The following is an 18,386-nucleotide window of genomic DNA, read 5'->3' as shown; positions in this document are numbered from 1 at the left end:
ATTCAAAATTCATAAATACAACGTATATTTATATTTCCGCATCGAGAGATTTTGTCACCGTTTTTGCAAAAGACAAGATTAGTAACAGTGGAACGGGCGAGACAAAACCCATGCTGTTGGTTCAACAAAAGTGATCGGAAATGTATCTATGGATAATTCTTATAGCTTTAAATAAAAATATGAGGATCATATCGACACATATATTGCTGTACTCTTTGTGATTACTAGAATTTTTTAGGTTATTGTTAATTTAAAATACTTCCTTAGCTATAAAAAGACAGTTTTACTACTAATCTGAATGCATTAAATATATTGATTGAATTTATGTATATTTACATTTATATAAATTAATCATAGTATAGAAAATAAATTAAAGATGTAGTGGTGTGCAATTAAGGCTATATTTAAATAAGGTATTTGTGACTTTTATGGAGATAATTTGACATAAACAAGTTCTCACTTTAACGTACTAAGATCGTTAAAACTATCAATTAAATTAGCAGTTTGTGCTTATGTTTGTTAGTTAAACGCAATTAATCGCTTTTCTTAAATGGTAGTTAATATTTATGTGAAGTATGATCAATCCATATTTGAATGTAATTACCAAAGAAGAAATTTAATTGATGTAATACTGTATTTACTTTGTAACAGTAACACTTAGATAATAATATTAATGGTGAATAATGGATGATCGATAAATAGCAAGTGCCTCTATAGCGTGACCATTGTTTTTGGCCACTCGGTGTATATATTACGTGTGTATATCGATCAAGAGATGGTGCCCGATCGGAACCGGTTCACTTACATCAAGTAAAAGTCATTCACGTCTGATGTAAGAGGTGTTGCCGGTTGTTTAAAAAAGACTTAACCGAGTTTCGCAACGTAGCCCAAGAGACACGACTACTTTCTTCTTTGCAGCGAATCTCAGCCTTGGATGTGGCAATTGTGTTAAATTACCGGAATACCGTAATTTTCCGCAAGTGTGGTCCAATTTTATTATATATTTTCTTTGCCGGAATTTCATCACATTTCCCTTCGGGTGTTTCTGAAGGGTCCAACCCGAGCCTCTGTTATTTATTATTGACATACAATGAAGTTTTCTTTAGATTGCAGATGACTTCAAATTGATTAAAGGCATCATTTTTACATAGTAATTAAGATTTTCTATGAGTGTCATATTGTGCCATTTATCATATTATTTGTCTAACCAATGTGACGCATTGAGGTAACCATTTAGGTCACGATGGTCTTAATTCAATTTAAATAAATAAAAAAAAATCGTATGCATTGAGTGGCAAATATAATAAATATTTCGTGAAATAATGCATTTTTTCCGATTAAATATCAATTATCTCGGTTATTATTATTTGTTAAAGATCAAGTCAAAATTAATTATATAAGAGCAAAATGTACATATTATATAATCGACATTTGCATGGAACTTTAAAATGTCTCTTGATATAATAAAAATTATTTCAGTCAAATTTAATGTGTTTGTAACGACTTTAACAGTAATTAAAAAATCACACATTTTAATACGGAACTAGTCGTAAAATAGTCGTAGATTTTCAAGGTAGTACAACACCAAACTAGTCGCAGATAAAATTTCGTGTTTGCGAATAACTAATGCATTCATACATTCAACATTTAGACTTTTATCAATATTTTTAAATGCTAAATTATGCTAAATAAATATAATTAGTATTAGGGACACAATACGCATCAAAATCTCCTATAAACAATGTTTTGATTGTATGCATATGTGGTGTATATTTACAATGTTTCAATGTAACAAAAAAAGGCAGACTAAATTTGGGCTAACGATTTACTATATAGATTGTAGGATATTATATCGAAAAATTTTTATTACTTTAATATAATATTTTTATGATAGCGATATTATTTTACATTATTTTAGAATGCAGTGTAGTAAATCAAACCGTGAAATAAAGCTAATATCTTTTCTACTCATAACATATTTTGCATTGTACAGATAAATAAATTAATAATTGTCAATATTATAATATGAGGTATGAATAATAAAAGCCGGTTCTATTTTTCTAAATAATGAGATATATCTATTTAAATTGTGGCGATATACCTATACTTTATTCTATTGATTATTATCCATATTACATTATTGTCAAATTATTCGATTTGTATCAGTAAGCAATTTAAATATAAATCTGTTTACCTTAAAGTATAATTTCTGTGAAAAATTTCCACTATAAAGAATCACAGGTGACTATAAATATATACACACTAGTTAACAACAGTGTATTCCTTTCATAACCACAATAGCAAATTAATAATAAAATTCATAGCAATTTCGCGTTTTTAATTAGTTTTTTTAATTAAAAATCTGGAAGGAACAACATTACATTAATTTAATATATACTCTGTATCAAAATCTCTTATACAAATAATATAAATGAAAAGTTACTTTGTTAAAGCTAATTTACTTTGTCTAGAAAACATGACCTCAAAGGAAGCTGCTTATAACATCACATGTACAGTTTTATTTAGTAAATGTGTTGATATAAGAATATAATTAGTATAATCTCTGCCGTTATTGATTTAACTTATATATTAAAAAAATATAAAAACATGAATGGAAACTCACTGATAAGGTTTGCATATATCGATGGATAAAAAATAGTAAATTCATTAATGAAATTAAATTGACTAACAAAAAACTAGATTGTTCCTTTCCACAACATATACACTCTAATCGACGCCTTTCTAGAATTGCTTTTAGATCAAAATCTACAGGTGACATGTTGTTATTTTTTTTTGCTTCAAAGAGAATCGTTTTCAAATATTAGTAACGCTATATAGCGAACAAAAAAAGTAACCACGACAATCACACGTAATTCAGATCGTCGACTGATATACTTATGACACTTGTGAAATTATATTTTGTAAGATTATTATAAAAATAATAAACGGTATCGCGGTTATGGCAATTCAAGAGAGAAGCAAAAAAAGTAAAAGGTAAAAAATGTGGAATAGCAATCTATAAAACTAGGTCTAATAAGCTTAACCCTAGTGAAATACACAGTTTTTATTCTATATTTATATTATTAATTATTTAAATTGCAAATCAATTTAATCGATATGCCTTTATACTTAATAATTATTGTATATTAGGCTAAAAAATAATTAAGAGGAAAATTAGAACTTATATTTACGTCGTATATATAAAAACCAGGACAAAGACAAGCTTTGTCATGAGATATTATTGAAAAAAGTGTCGGACCTCAGTTGCTCGGATGATTTAACCCGATTTTGAGCGATTAACATATGGCAACCGACTGTCGAAAAAATATTTCACCCCTTAGAGTCTAAGCTAAGATCTTTGCGCTATTAATAAATGATATAAATAAATTTTAATAAATTTGTACAATATTGTTGCTTATTTATTTCTGTACTGAGAACATTCCAAAAACCACGACTAATAGTAGATTTTATTTTAAAATAGTTCAAGCAGTATTTATACATATATGTATCACTACAAAAATGAGTAACATGTATCATGCATCATAATCAATATTTTATTTTTATTATTAAAGAAAAATAAATTTAATTGCCTAATAATTACCGATGAAGTAACTTTACATACAAATCGTGTTATTATTATATATCATTTGGTATTTACACTCTATTATCCGGATTAGGATAAGCTGCAATACATCGAAATGTATGTATGTATATATGTTTGCGTAATAACGACCACTATGTTATTAGTCAACTTAATTAGAAATAAATAAATACAAAATAACATATATTTATAAAGCCTAATAAAATCGACACAGTTGAAACATTGCAATATACACGTAACGTTCTCTATTTTTTTAAATATAAAAAAATCTTGTATGTAAAGTTAGATATATTAAATCTACTACATGGATAATGTCTGATTTTATTGCTCATTCAATTTTTTTTTGAAGTCGCTGACATAACACGCCCACCTACTATGATAGGATTTTAATAAATCTTAGGAAGTTGAGCTTATATGTATAATCCTATATATTACTTAAATATAAGCGGACAGTTTGATTACAGCTAGATTAAATTTTTGAGGACAAAATGTTGCCCAAAGATACAAAAAGTCATATAGGGTTGTTACAAATTTATTTTGCTACTGCTGATAAATATGTTTGATGCCCATGCCTTTTAGTTCAACATGATACGATTCTATTCATTTGATGATATGGATTACTTTAATCGAGCTTTTAACTATGCCACTAAAATTTCGTGAATGTAAGCTCTAATGAAATGATAATTTTATTGGTTATGCTACTACTTTACGTAAAGGTAAGCGTATTTTAAAATTAGGTAATAATATTTGAAAAAGTTTCTTTAAATTATTTATATTTCGGTGATTAATTGCATTTTTATTAACTAATATATATGTAGAAAAAATCAGGCAAATGAAAATAAGACTATATTTAACATTAGTGCAACAAGGAAGAATGAGTTTCTTGGTAGAAAGAAAGAAAGTAATAGTTTGAAAAAAATGTCTGAACGTTCGAGTTAATCGCCAGTTGGAAAGTAATTTTCGAAACCGGAATTCCGAGCTATACACGCGTGTTTCCTATAAATGTATACATATGTAGATATATGCAAAACTTGATTTTTGCGATTTTTTTAACACATACATTCATTAAGTAATCATTATGAAGAGATAAATACGAATCAAAGTTTATTCAAAAATGAAAATACAGGTCATACGTGAATTGTTTTACCGGAAAAAATGTAGCAAAAGTATTTTAATTTTATTTTAGTAAATGTGAAGAAATCATTTTAAAAAAAATTTTATTTCGAGAAAATTTGATGTACTATTATATATTATTTTCATATCTAATTGAATATATTTAATAAAACATGTTTTTTGCGCCATTAATCCGTATTATTAAAACTATGCCTGAATTTTTATATAATATATTTTATATCTTCTGATCATTATTATCACAATGTGTGTATCAAAATTACTATACATAAAATTATATAGTAATTACAACATTATTCTCTAGATTATATTTTTTTTTCATTATGATTATAACATTAAATGATCTAATATTTAAATAGTTTTTTATTATTTTACGCATAATCATAATAACACTAACTAGTGGATAGACTTTCTTGTTTTTGCAACCATTATAAATATAATCTACACTCCAAAATTAATATAGTTATGATATACATATAAATGTGATTTTTTTAATGTAAAAGTTTTGATCGATAGTGCAATCGAATAAAATATATTTTGCAACATCTAACTCAAACTATTACTACTATGAGTAAAATAACTTGATATTTGAAATCTTGAATAACAGTCAACATGGTTAACAACTTTAATTATTATATAATTATTACGTCAATAAAAAATAGTAATTGATACTATGCGTGATAAATAAAAGCAACAATGCGAAACGAGTGAATGGTTCATAATTTCTAACTCGACTGCACAAAAATCTCATCGCCAAATAATCTTTCACATTCTTCTGTATATTATTTAGCTATTGTATTCTACTTTATAATCAATTTTTATGATACAAAATTAAGTGAAATACAAGTGAGATAAAAAATGTATCAGCGAATGAAGAAAAATAATATATAGTTTATATCAGTATTATATATAAAATAATATATATTATTATATATGACCGTGCTTCCCAAACTATGTTCCGCGGAACACTGATGTTTCACGGAAAGTTGCTAGGTGTTCCGTTAACAAAATTCAAATTTGACCTCATTTTAATCTTTTCGAAATTATTTTTTATTTATACGGCTGCCTGAACCCGACCGACGCAATAGCCAACTGTCATTAGTCAGTCAACAGTTGCCAAGACTGCCAAGTCATTTGTCTGCGCTAGTAAGTTTGCTTACACGCACTTTAAAATTATACACGTTGATCATATATGAAATGAAACTGAAAATCAAAATGCAATGTGTCATGACAAAAGCTCCACGGACTTTACATTCACGACTAAGGCTCCAAATGACAAATGGTCCACACACCATTTAGTCCAACGACATAACGTCCACAAACAAAATATTTTTTTCAATATATTGATTAATCGAGGGAAAATTGAAATTTTCATTTTACTCTTTCGCAGATTACTGAACATAAGTAAGCGAAACAAATCAAATCCGATAGCGTAATACAAAATGTATCGAGTGTCGGATTTTTTAAATTAAAAAATCTTTATGCTACCTTAATTAGTTATATTTTCATCAGTGCGTAATTACAAATACTTTAGAAAGTCGATAGAATTATATATGCCTGACCAATGCATTATCCATTCATTATAAACAGATTATTTTTTTACCATATTATGATATTACTAGATTTAATGATATTGATGTACACATTTTAATCTTTTAATACATAAAGTGGATTGTAAAACGTACAAAAATTAAGTACACAGTTTTTCGAATCAAATCCGATCGGAAACACAAATTTTATCGTGGTATTGTGTAATTATATAAAATAAAAAAATATCATAATAATACTAAAAACTTAATATCTCTATATACTTCTTCATCAATATATCTTTTAATTGCACAAAATAATCATTAAAAAATCATAATAAAAATGAGTGTTGCTATCATTTTTTATCAGTGCGTTAATTACAAATGCTTTCGAAATTCCAATCAACATCAATAGATTGTTTCTTTACTAATAGTAAATAGTACAATATAATTAAGAGGTTTACTAAATATATATTTAACGGTATTTATATGTATAATAACACAATTACATGATACATATAGAGGATTGCTAAACGTTAAAAATTACAATGATATTTTATTATGCTTAAACATTATTTGTATATTGTCGGAGGTCAGATCGTTTGCGATTATAAGTGATAAACATAACAACACCAAAATATCTTGTTTCCATTTTACCTGAATGGATTTGTTTCCGCGATTTATTTTTAGTATTAAAACGCGATTGCTTTCGCAGATTATTAAATAAAGGTAAGCCAATCAAATTAAATCCGATCGCAAATTACAAAGTTGATCGTCGGAATATCAACTTATTTAAATTAAAAAAATATATTCGCTACTGAAACATAATACATATTTATACTTCCTTAACTAGGTATCTTTAGTTTGCACAATGTAATTACTTAAAAATAAAAGTAAGATTGATCATTATTATTTTTTTTCAGTGTACGAATTACAAATAATTCGATAGAATTATATTAGTATATGCGTGCCAATTGTGTTATCCATTCATTATCAAGATATTGTTTTTTTTATATATATATTATATATAGTATAATTATGATGTTCTTTTTATAAATGATATTATTGGATAATACATTGGTCTCGCATATATAATTCTATTGACTTTTTAAAGCATTTGTAATTAACGCACTGATAAAAATATACCTTATTAAGGAAGTATAATAATATATTATGTTTTAGCAGCGTATATTTTTTTTGTATATTTATAACCTTCTTTTTTATTTAAAGTTTTCGACACTTAATAAACTTTGTATTACTTTGGCTTTACTTATGTTTAGTAATTAAAGAAAAAATTATATGCAAATTTCTAACACTCCTCGATTAATCGAAGACATAAAAATAACTATTTTGTAATATTTTCCGAAAATCAGTGAGGACAATTTCTGGGTTCATAATCTATTTTAATGACACCTAAGCTAGCTATATTAAAAACCTACATGATTTAAAAATTGATTTTAAAAAGTTTGGCAATATTAGCGATTATTGTTTTACTTCTGTTTCCTGCGATATATTTATGTGGATCAAGATTTTTTTTACAATGCAATAACGAAGCTAAAGTTCAGAAAGCTCGATGCTACATTATATATAATAATTGAATTGCAGATTTCAGTAAGATTTGCAGTTTAAGGACTTTAATCATCGATATTATTTAAAACCTAATTTACTTATATTTGTGTTTTAGATAATTTATAATTACTACATAAATACATTTTCATTAAGTATTATTATGCAGCCAACAAAATAAACAAGGTGTTTCGTTAAAATTTTAAGATTTACGAAGTGTCCTATATGATGTATTCATAATACAAATTTAGCATATGTGGAACAAACTATTTAATATGCTATAAAATGAAATGTATGTATGTAATTTATTATTAAATTAACCCTTTGAACGCGGAAATCGACTAAAGCCTAATTGAATTTTTTATCTCTTTACGCAAAAATCAGAAAAAAATGCTTTTCAAGAAAAAATAAATTTTTGTAAATAAACATAAAATATCATTTTAAATTAATAAAAATTAAAAAATCAAAACTTTTAAAAAAGGTAAAATTTTCATTTTTCAATATATGAAATCTCAGTTTCTTAATTTGATATATTTTTCTATATGAAAAAGCCTAATATATTTTAATGAAATTAAATGCATTATAATACATATTTTAATTTATAGCATATGAAATATAGGCTTATTACGATAGTGTAATTCTATAATCTTGGTTAGCTTAGAATGATCTTTTGTAGCAAAGTAATTACACTTATGAAACTTTCAAAGCTAATCTGTATGCCTGAACTAGAAGTTGATTCAAACTTGAAATCCTCTTAATACAATGTAATCATTTTATTGAACACATAAGATATTTAATATGATTGCTATTTAAATAAGTAAATTATATTTACAAGTAAAGGATAAACATCTATCGTTATAAAAACATATCTTTAATTATAATGGATTAAATAAAAAAGATGGTTTGCGATAGAAATTAAAAAAACTATCCAAAATACAAACTCATGGAAGAGTTAATTGTCTAAATCGATGAATTATTAAGCATTAATGTTATTAAGGAACAAGTAAACCTTTTTACAAAAAAATGTATTATACAATGACATTTTTGTTGAGCCAAATAGTGTAATTCCGTCACAGTTCATAGCCAATTATGTATATTAAAGAAACTTGGGATATAATAGGAACTAAATTAAATTATTTAGTAAATAAAGCACTCTCCGAAGGAGAAATATATGACATAACTATTACACCTATATTTTAAATAAAAAAATAGTAAAGAGGTTGAGGAAATGAGATCAATTAACATGTTGCCTTGTATAGAAAAAGTGCTGTAAAAAGTAGTAATTTAAAAATTAAAATTTATTATTTCTCAAAACATCCTATGTGAACAACAATCAGAAATTAGAGAAAAACTTTTCACTGAGACCGCATTACAAGAAGTGATAAATGATTGGTTGTTGGCCAAGGATACAAACAAAATCATTGGAGCAGTTTTCTTGAAGTTCAAGAGAGCAGAAGAATAATGTTAAAAAATTAAAGAATATCAGTATAAGTGAAGTAGTTTTAAGATGGCTTAGAAAAAAGAAAACATAAATCATATTCAAAAAAATAATATTTCACGGTGTACCACAGGGGTCTAAATTTGGACCATTGTTATTTATATTATGAATTAATGATATAGTTAATAATGTAAAAAGTGTAGCAAACATCTGTTTGTGGATACGTTATATGTTTATGTTATATGTATGTTTAGTTAAAATTTGTTTGATGTAAAAATTAGCTATTAAAATATTTAATGAGCCTAATAAAATTTTGACCTAATAAAAAAAACTAATTTAATTAATAAATTACGTTTGCAAATACATATCACATATTTTGATATCTACTGTACGGTAATCGAAAATTATTTTGATAAATTCAAGTAATCTGATCCACACGTTTTACGACTCAAACTTCTCAGCAACTTCGCGTTTTGCGCAAAAATACACATCATATATTAAACTCTCGATTTGTATTTCGAATAATAATTAGATTTTTTGGGGTTATTCATTATATATCAACTTTCCGCATATTTATAGAAGCTATCGGTCTACCTCTGTTTTATTCCTTTGCGAGCAAAATTTATTTAAAGCAATTACTACTATATCAAGATTGCTTTAATGTATTATAAAACTTTCTACTTAACTTTCGATTTTTTACTTAAAACTTATACTCTTAATCTTGAATATAATTTGGAGCAAAAAGGAAACAACTCAAGATTCAACTTCGGCAAACGCACTGGATGATAATAAAAGATCCCAGATGACATTGGATAACAAGCTACTAATCTACAAATCGATACTTAAACCGTAAAATATACGGGATTTATATCTGAGGTAGCTTCCGCCATTGCCATAATTCAGAGATTCAAATAAAAATCGATATATAAAGACATTATAAGAAACGAAATAACGAACATAAATTCGACATGCAGAGACAGACTAAAAATTTACATAGATCTGACGACACCTGACGTTTTAAACGATTTAGACCATCAGACAGACATATCTGATACATAGCAATTAATTAATTGTAAAATTGGAAAATTACTGTTTGGTTGTATTTGTAGTTCTGATAAATAAAAAACAGCAAAGTGTTGAGAAACTAATTGCGCTTAGAAAATTGACAAGATATAAATTTGACGAACGTATATTTTAATCAAAAATTATGTAATGTCTACATCTGAAATGCAAATATTGCGATACGTAGTGCGATATTAATACGATCGTATGAATTATTTAATATCCAATGCGAAGTTCTGCAATTTCTTAGGATCTACAGTGACAAAGTTGCAAAGCAATTTCAAGTATGTAGAACGCACAGGTTGAGCTATAATTTCCTCTTACCTTTGATCTGCTAAACCGATTAATTCAAATTAAAAGTATGAACACGGTAATAAGCACCAACAATTTTTATTACACCATCTCTTAAGCTGTTTTATTATTTTCAACTGGTATAAGTTAATTCAGAGCTAAAGTTAAAAGCTTAAATTTTTCATAAATTTAACTTAATGCTACCTTGTAAACTAAATCCTTGCATGCAATATATACTTTTTTTTCGAAATATTTGTATTACATTTTATCTTTGAGTTATACTTGGACTTTAGACGAGAAGGTGTTGATTGTATTTGATACTAAAGGCTTACGAGATAATTCGAGCAGAAGAACCTTGGATCGATGAACCAGATGGATAATGCGGATTGTGAAGGCAGAGCTCAGTCTTAGAGTAAGCCACATTCAATCTATAGTTGAATAAAACACATTAATATCGGCCCATGAGCAATTACTAAGGCTTTTGGAGCAACGAGAGAGTATATCTCAATAGGAAACCATATGAATAACACTAAAGAGCTCGTAAAACGAATATAGTCAATACATCAAATATTATTCTAATCAAGTAATTGTCATTCGACGTCAAAGTTCATATGTTGAACCAAAATTTGAATTGATCTGCTTATAAAGTTTAACTGTTTACAGAACGAGACCCGTTTCAACATTAATTATTCCAGATAAAATGTCTAACGTATGAAGCACATATTCTTTGGAACGTATACAAAATAAAAAAAAAACAGATGTATGAACATATTTATATATAAGAAAATGCACACCAAACTGATATTTTTCATAAGGAGTTAGCAGTGTTGTTTGTTCCTTATAAGTTAAATAAGGAGTTATACATATTATTAAAATCATTCTGTATTCTCTTTTGAAACACGTTATGCTAATCTTTGAATATATTTACATGTTAAAATGTACAAAAAATCACGTCTATGTGAACTTATGATTTTTCGATCAAATCTAATATATTAAATATCAAGATAGCGTTCTAATAGCTTTTTCTAATATTTTGTTTAGTCATGAATTTGATTTACAAACAAGTTTTCTATTTCTCGATTAGCGAAATCACTTTTATGTATTTTTTAATAAATCATTTTTCTCTGTATGTGAAATTGTATGAGTTAAAATAACGGTTTAAATATAAAAACGAGTGTTTTCTAATCGAAATGAAGCATTGTGAGCGATAATTTGATTGAAGAACATTATCTATTCTCAAAGGTTTTTTATATAGATTGTCTCGTGCCGATTGGCTTACGTTTTCCCACAAATAATATTTTTTTTAATTACTATACTTTTCTAATTTAAGTAACAAAAGTCAATACATTTCCACAAGAGGAATTCATAAAAAAATACAGTTTTTTTACAATATACACTGGTATATGATTCTCTCGAGTTGTGTCGACTAGAAAGCACTTATTCAAGCTCCTGATAAAAATATACAAGAACTATTAGACAAATAATACTACTATCAAACAATACCACAATTAGCACAATTAACCATTGGATAGTATTGATTTGTTTTCATGTAGGTACTCACAGTTGGTGGACGCATGATGACGCATGTTATGCCCTAAATTATTTAAAAGATTTCCTTAAACATAAACTATACTTATATGCACAATTTTCTGCATCTTTTTCAATATTAAACTAACTTTATGTAGGCTCTCACATACACTCACCTCTAAATTTGCGCAATATTAATTTTATGCGGTTAAGAAAATATTTTTTTTAAATACTTTAAGCTAAACTAATTTGGTTCACAGCTTACGCTCACACTTAACCTACATCTGGAACCTCTTACACTGTCCATGCATTGTGCTTTATGGAGTGCACGCGTTTCATTTACTTTATAAGTTACATAAACGTGAACAAGTACACGAGAATACAATTCAATAAATATTCTGTGTAGATATTTTGCAAGCATTGACTGCAGTCGTTTTATTATGAAAAAAAATGTGGCCGGTGTTACATTTTTTATTATTAAATTTGCATATTTAATTTAAATTTCTGGGCTAAAATTTATTATTAGTTCACACGAAAATAGTGTATTACTCTTAGTAGTAAAAACAGTTAATTGTTTCTAGTTTTAATTTAATTTTTGAAACTCTACCGCTCTTTAGAAGCCATTTTATGTTTTAAAACAGATCGAATAAAATACATATTAAATCTCAGTTACAATAAAAAGTAAACAGCTGCGCGATTAATTTTTATGATTAGGATTTTCCACGCATTGGTAAAACAAATATGCTTTGGAAAACATATATTGTTCTTAATGAAAAATATTAGGAGGGCGTTGTTTGTTATTAAAGTCCATCGCAACTATGTAGAAAAAAGTATGACCATTTGCAAAATATTCTATTGTATCTTTGTAAATAAATTTTATATTTTAAAATCATTTACTGTTATGAACAGATTTTTTATTGTACAGTATTAGATCATCGCGTCTGTCGATTGCATACAAGCGTCGATTGTGCGAGCCTACATATGAATCGGACCAGTTAAACGGTCTTGTAAAAACGTTTGGAAAGCAAGCTTATCGATGCATCCCCATCTCGGCGGCAAAAGTAGTGGGTCCAAGAAATGAAATGGTAGGGGGACTTCTGGTGGACCTCTACCACCTACCCACAGTCTCATGCAGACAAGTGTGTATAGTCGAAAGTCACGGACGCCAATCATCATCAGGTGAGCACCGATATCTTTCTATCGACTATAGATATTATACACACGGAAAATTTTAGTGAGTGTACGTAGATAATATAAGAACACTTTTAACTGTGCTCATTCAATAATATATGAATTTTAACTACACATTATGTTTATCGCGCGTTAAATATAAGCAAATCTAGCGAATTTTAAATACGTGAAATAACAATGTATTTTTATGGTATTATGGTTAATTTAAAAACATTAATTTAGTAGGCTTTTTATGATATACGTTTACTGTGAAATAAATAAAAATATATATATATATATTGGAATTTGGATATAATAAATTTAAAATCGCTAATATATTTTTATATATAATTATTATACTTTAAAACTTCAAACTATCAAATAATACATTTCTAAAATAATTTTATAGAAGTTAATAATATCAATATGAATGGCATTTAAAGATGATAATATGATATATGTATAAGCATATTATATGATCTTAGATTTTGGCAAATAACTTATATATAAATAAGTAATCTTTAATTGCCGATATCAAAATTCTTTTATATTCCCAAAAAACAATTTTATTTATTATTGCGATACTGAAATTTTTCATGATACAATAAGTATGTTACTATAAAATCAATAAGTAAAGACTAAAATTGCGTGTCTTTATTCAATGACATATTTTTTAAATTTCCTTAATATTTATTGTATTTTTGTAGTATACATATTTTTTTAAATATTGATACTAAGTTTTTTGTAAACATGTTTTGATTTAGTTAAACTATGAAGTATATAGAATTTTTTCCGTGTTTTTTAATAATATAAAAAATAAGCACAGTCGATATTTTTTACTGCTTGATCATTGACAAGATCAGTTTAATATCCTCATTGATAGATCAGCATTTAAAGTAATTCGTAAACAGATATTTTGATACCTCTCGCAATTAAACCCTAATTATGTATAATATATGCTCAAGTGTTATATGTATTATATTATATGAAATTCGAATATTCATACCTAAGACTCAATTTGCTAGATATTTCTATTTATAAACCCTTTAGAATGAATAATAATAAGATAGCATAGAATTATGCATCGTTAGTAGACTTGCAATTAAATTTGTTTCTATAGCTCAATGGTTTATAAGTGTTTACGTGAAAATATCTCTCGCTAATGACGACCTAACGAAATTGAATACGTCGTATTTCAAATATATTTATAAAATTACATATTTGTGACCTTCGCTTATGCTTAAAAATGTACTATTGATAAAGGTTAAAATGAGTAAATATTTACTGCCTGTTTATGACACAAATTATAACCATGGCATTCAAATGTATTAGTAATACCACAATAGCATATAGTTAATGTGTTGATTAGAATTAATCTCTTCGTAAGATGTTAAAAAGTTTTTTTAATCATGTCGAAACCTACTAGTCGACCTCGACACTATTTATTAAGTTTCTTTAGAAACAGTTTGATATGATTCATTGTTTATCGCTATGGCAAATCTTTTGAATGATCTAGATGTTATTACGTTTTTTTTTCACTTATAAAAAGTGAATAGTTTTCACGAATTTGCTCATTTATATGCATCGACTATTGAAAGGAAGTTTATGTGATGAGCGTACAACGTTTCCTGTTACGGATTATGATTTTAAGTGCTATTTATATTTTTACATTAACTTGGCTTATTCAAAAATGTTGGATTACTCTCGACCCATTACTTAAAACCTACGGTGCTCGAGTTTTACTGAAAAATTATATTGTCATGCGACGAAATAAAATATGCTAGGTGATTTTATACAGGATGGCTTTTAAATCCGCGGATTAAATGAAGTGGTTTTAACGTAAAATGTTACATAACACAGTCTTTAAATATAATGTAGTAAATATAATAATTTGGCAAATATGTTCTTAAAAAATAACAACAATTAATCAACGCTTTTAAAGTAATTGACATTCACTATTACTTATTATAAATTTTCACTGAAATATAAATCAAAGTACATAATTTAATAACCAGATTTTTACTTTAAATATGTTTTGCTATAGCAATAACACATACACTCCAAGTCAAAGCTAAAATAACCCGATTTCCTTGTTATAAAAAACATTTTTACATTACAGTTTATATCAAGTAGGCTTTTTTTAACAGTTTTTTGCAGGGATAATTTAGGCGTGAACATTTAAAAATAATATAATAAGAATATATTATGTAAAAAATATTTTAATAAATTATCTAAATTTCATTCCTTTTGCTAAAAATCTATTATAGAAAATGATTAGGTTATGTCATTTTTCTAAAAACTGATTTAATCTTATGTTCCAAAAAAATTATGTGAAAAATATTTTATTAATTTATTTTTTCTATATCAATCAAAAACTCAGAAATAAGTCATCTGGAAACTATTACATTTAATTTGTTCCGTTAGATTATTCAACATGTATTTGGATCAATAATTTTAGTGCACTAGGAAATGACTTTTATTTTGCCTGCATGGGGATAAATATCTTAGGAACACATAATTGAACCAATTAATTCCATAAATACATTTTTGACCTACGTTGCCATAATAAGTGTTCGCTTAACTGCCGTTCGTGTAACACATTATGAGTGGTCCATAACTCGATTAACTTGATCTATGACTCTGATCGAAACGGTCTCTCTATGCCAAGAGCTTCCGTTTTCACCAGACGATTATCTCTTCGCTTACAGGATTACGTAAAAACAAATTGCAATAATTTTCGCTCTGTCTGCAATCTACAATTTTAAAGCGCATATAGGAAATCCGCTACTGAGCATACAACAGTGTGTCTTTAACTCTTAACCGCCTTATTTGTTGTTATTTGTACACATTCCGGTTAAAAATGAGAGTGAAGTTGACCAACTTCACGATACTAAAAGTTAAGTGTATTACACACACGCACACCCATACACTCAAATACACACTCGAGCGCGGAAAAGAGAACTTCCGATGTGTCATCAGACGCGAGAGATTCGTTTTATGGCAGTGAATGAGTGGCTCGTTGTCGAGTTTTCACTTTTCGTCATGTTGATAGCCATCAGAAACACACACTCACACTCGTTTTACGCTATATTCACGTAATTTAAAATCTTGTGCAGCAATTGCAGAATAAAACATTAAATAAAAAAATAAAAAAAATATAAGCAATTTAAAGATTTGTTTGTAAAATGTACATATATAAAACTAAATTTTTAAAATCATTTATGTTTTACATTATTTTTTTGACTTAGCCCAGTATCTAATGATTTTCGTAAAGAAGTTTAAATAGCGTGTTGAATTTAGCTAAAAATTTAAGCAACATAAAAAAATCATGTGTTTATATACTTATATACAGTAGCGTGCAAAAAAACGCATCATCTTCGAAATCATCATATTTGATATATAACTAAAAACGTATTATAGTTTAAACAAATTTATATTATTTTTCTAGTTATTTAAAGGTATTACACTTAAAAATATAAATTTAATAATGAATAAAAAATATTAAAAAGATTTAGTTAACTGTTTTAGACACATAAGTAAAAATTCATTCCACACTATTTTTAAAGAAATAAACTTAAAAGGACAACTTGCATTATTACTTGCATTATTACTCGATTTGTTTCACCAGTGGATTTTTTTAAAGTCTCCGAACTGTTGATTAGTCACAACTAACAGACTGCAAAATTTGTCTTGACGAATACCCCGAATGCCGAATGAAAAATAAAAATATTTTCTCCACGAAAGCTGTCAATCAACTGACTAGGTAACTACTAAATAACAATGGAGACTTACACTTAAATAAACACATAGAAAAACAGCAAGCAATGATGGAAAGCTCTCATTTTTTTACGTTTTCAAAAAGGATGCGTTTTTTTGCACGCTACTATATATATTTACAATCACTTGCTAATAAGCAATATTGTTAAATTAAGAAGATGAAACTCATATATTGGAAACAGTATAACAAGGAAAACTATTCGTTCAAGTATTTTAGTAGTGTGTAGTTCGGAAACTGATCCGAGAGGGTGATCTCCCTACCGAATTGTTTGATAACTGCAAAAACTATTTGGTCTACGTGATGCACTATCAAATGCTTAGTGAAGCAAAGTTTATCATTACATATCGTATATGTATATTACAGCGACAAACTAAAATTGTAATTCTATCTATTGTATTAATAATGGATGTTTTGTTGAATAAGCTCCTTTCGTTTAAATAATTATCATAAAACGTTAAATTAAGAGCGAGAGAGAATATATAATGTGTACGATATGTTAGCCATAGTAGTATTTTGTAACATGAAGCGTCGGAAACTTAAGCTTAACAAATTAATAAGCCATTTTCTAGACGGACAGCTTAGTAATGAAAATTAGAGCCAAATTTCATTCAGCCGGGTGGGCAACATATTAAAAGCATAAGAAGACGGGAAACTTACGAATTCGCACTCTTGTATGTATCAAATCAGATAGAACAATGTTTTTAAATTATGGTTAAAAATAACAAACAGCTTAATTATATAATAAAAACTGTCTTCCATATTCTCAAACGTCAGATGCAGTGTTTTATAAAATTAAATTTTATAGTCTTATTACTTTATGCCCCGCTGTCAGCATAATTAGTAGTTCTAGCATTTGATTAATTAACGTTTTATCCGCGAGCTTGTTAAGACTTTATTTTGCAATCATAACGTAACACCGTTTCTATAGGGTATAGTGAAACTCGACAACAAAAATATACAATAAATTACTGTCTGTTAAATATCATTTCAGTGAGTACTTTAATTTATTTACGACTTACGACTCATTTCATATTCATAGCAGTGTTATATAATAATAAAGCTTTTAAAGTATGTCTAAAATATTTGTTTGTAGTTTGTAGAACAGTTAACAAGCAACCGTATCTGAATACAGAAATTTTCTTCGTCACAAACGAGACATTCCAGGAAGATTCATTGAGACGGTTTCCTTTATAGTATTAGTAGAATTAAATTTAATAATGCTCACAATGATAAAAATTTGTTTGATATCAGATGATATGATTCTACGTGCCACGAAAAATATAATAGAATTTTAGA

At 27.1% G+C, this 18,386-nt stretch overlaps 2 protein-coding genes across 27 annotated transcripts in view; one reads left to right on the top strand and one right to left on the bottom strand.

Annotated features, from left to right (window-relative positions):
- Positions 1-18,386, bottom strand: part of LOC148234084 (coiled-coil domain-containing protein AGAP005037) — a 278,647-nt gene that overhangs the window by 54,209 nt on the left and 206,052 nt on the right. The gene's annotated exons all lie outside the window — the stretch shown is intronic.
- Positions 13,264-18,386, top strand: part of b6 (pentraxin-related protein b6) — a 31,392-nt gene continuing 26,269 nt past the window's right edge. The window contains exon 1 of the mRNA XM_088187323.1: positions 13,264-13,321. The gene's annotated coding sequence lies outside the window, so the exon portion shown is untranslated. The remainder of the gene's footprint in view (positions 13,322-18,386) is intronic.

This window comes from Plectrocnemia conspersa, unplaced genomic scaffold (assembly GCF_051122295.1).
Source record: "Plectrocnemia conspersa isolate PC_06_02 unplaced genomic scaffold, ASM5112229v1 ptg000006l, whole genome shotgun sequence".
In the NCBI taxonomy this organism is placed as follows: Eukaryota; Metazoa; Arthropoda; class Insecta; order Trichoptera; family Polycentropodidae; genus Plectrocnemia; species Plectrocnemia conspersa.
Note: the sequence above shows the minus strand (reverse complement) of the source record. Positions and strands in the feature narration are given on the sequence as shown.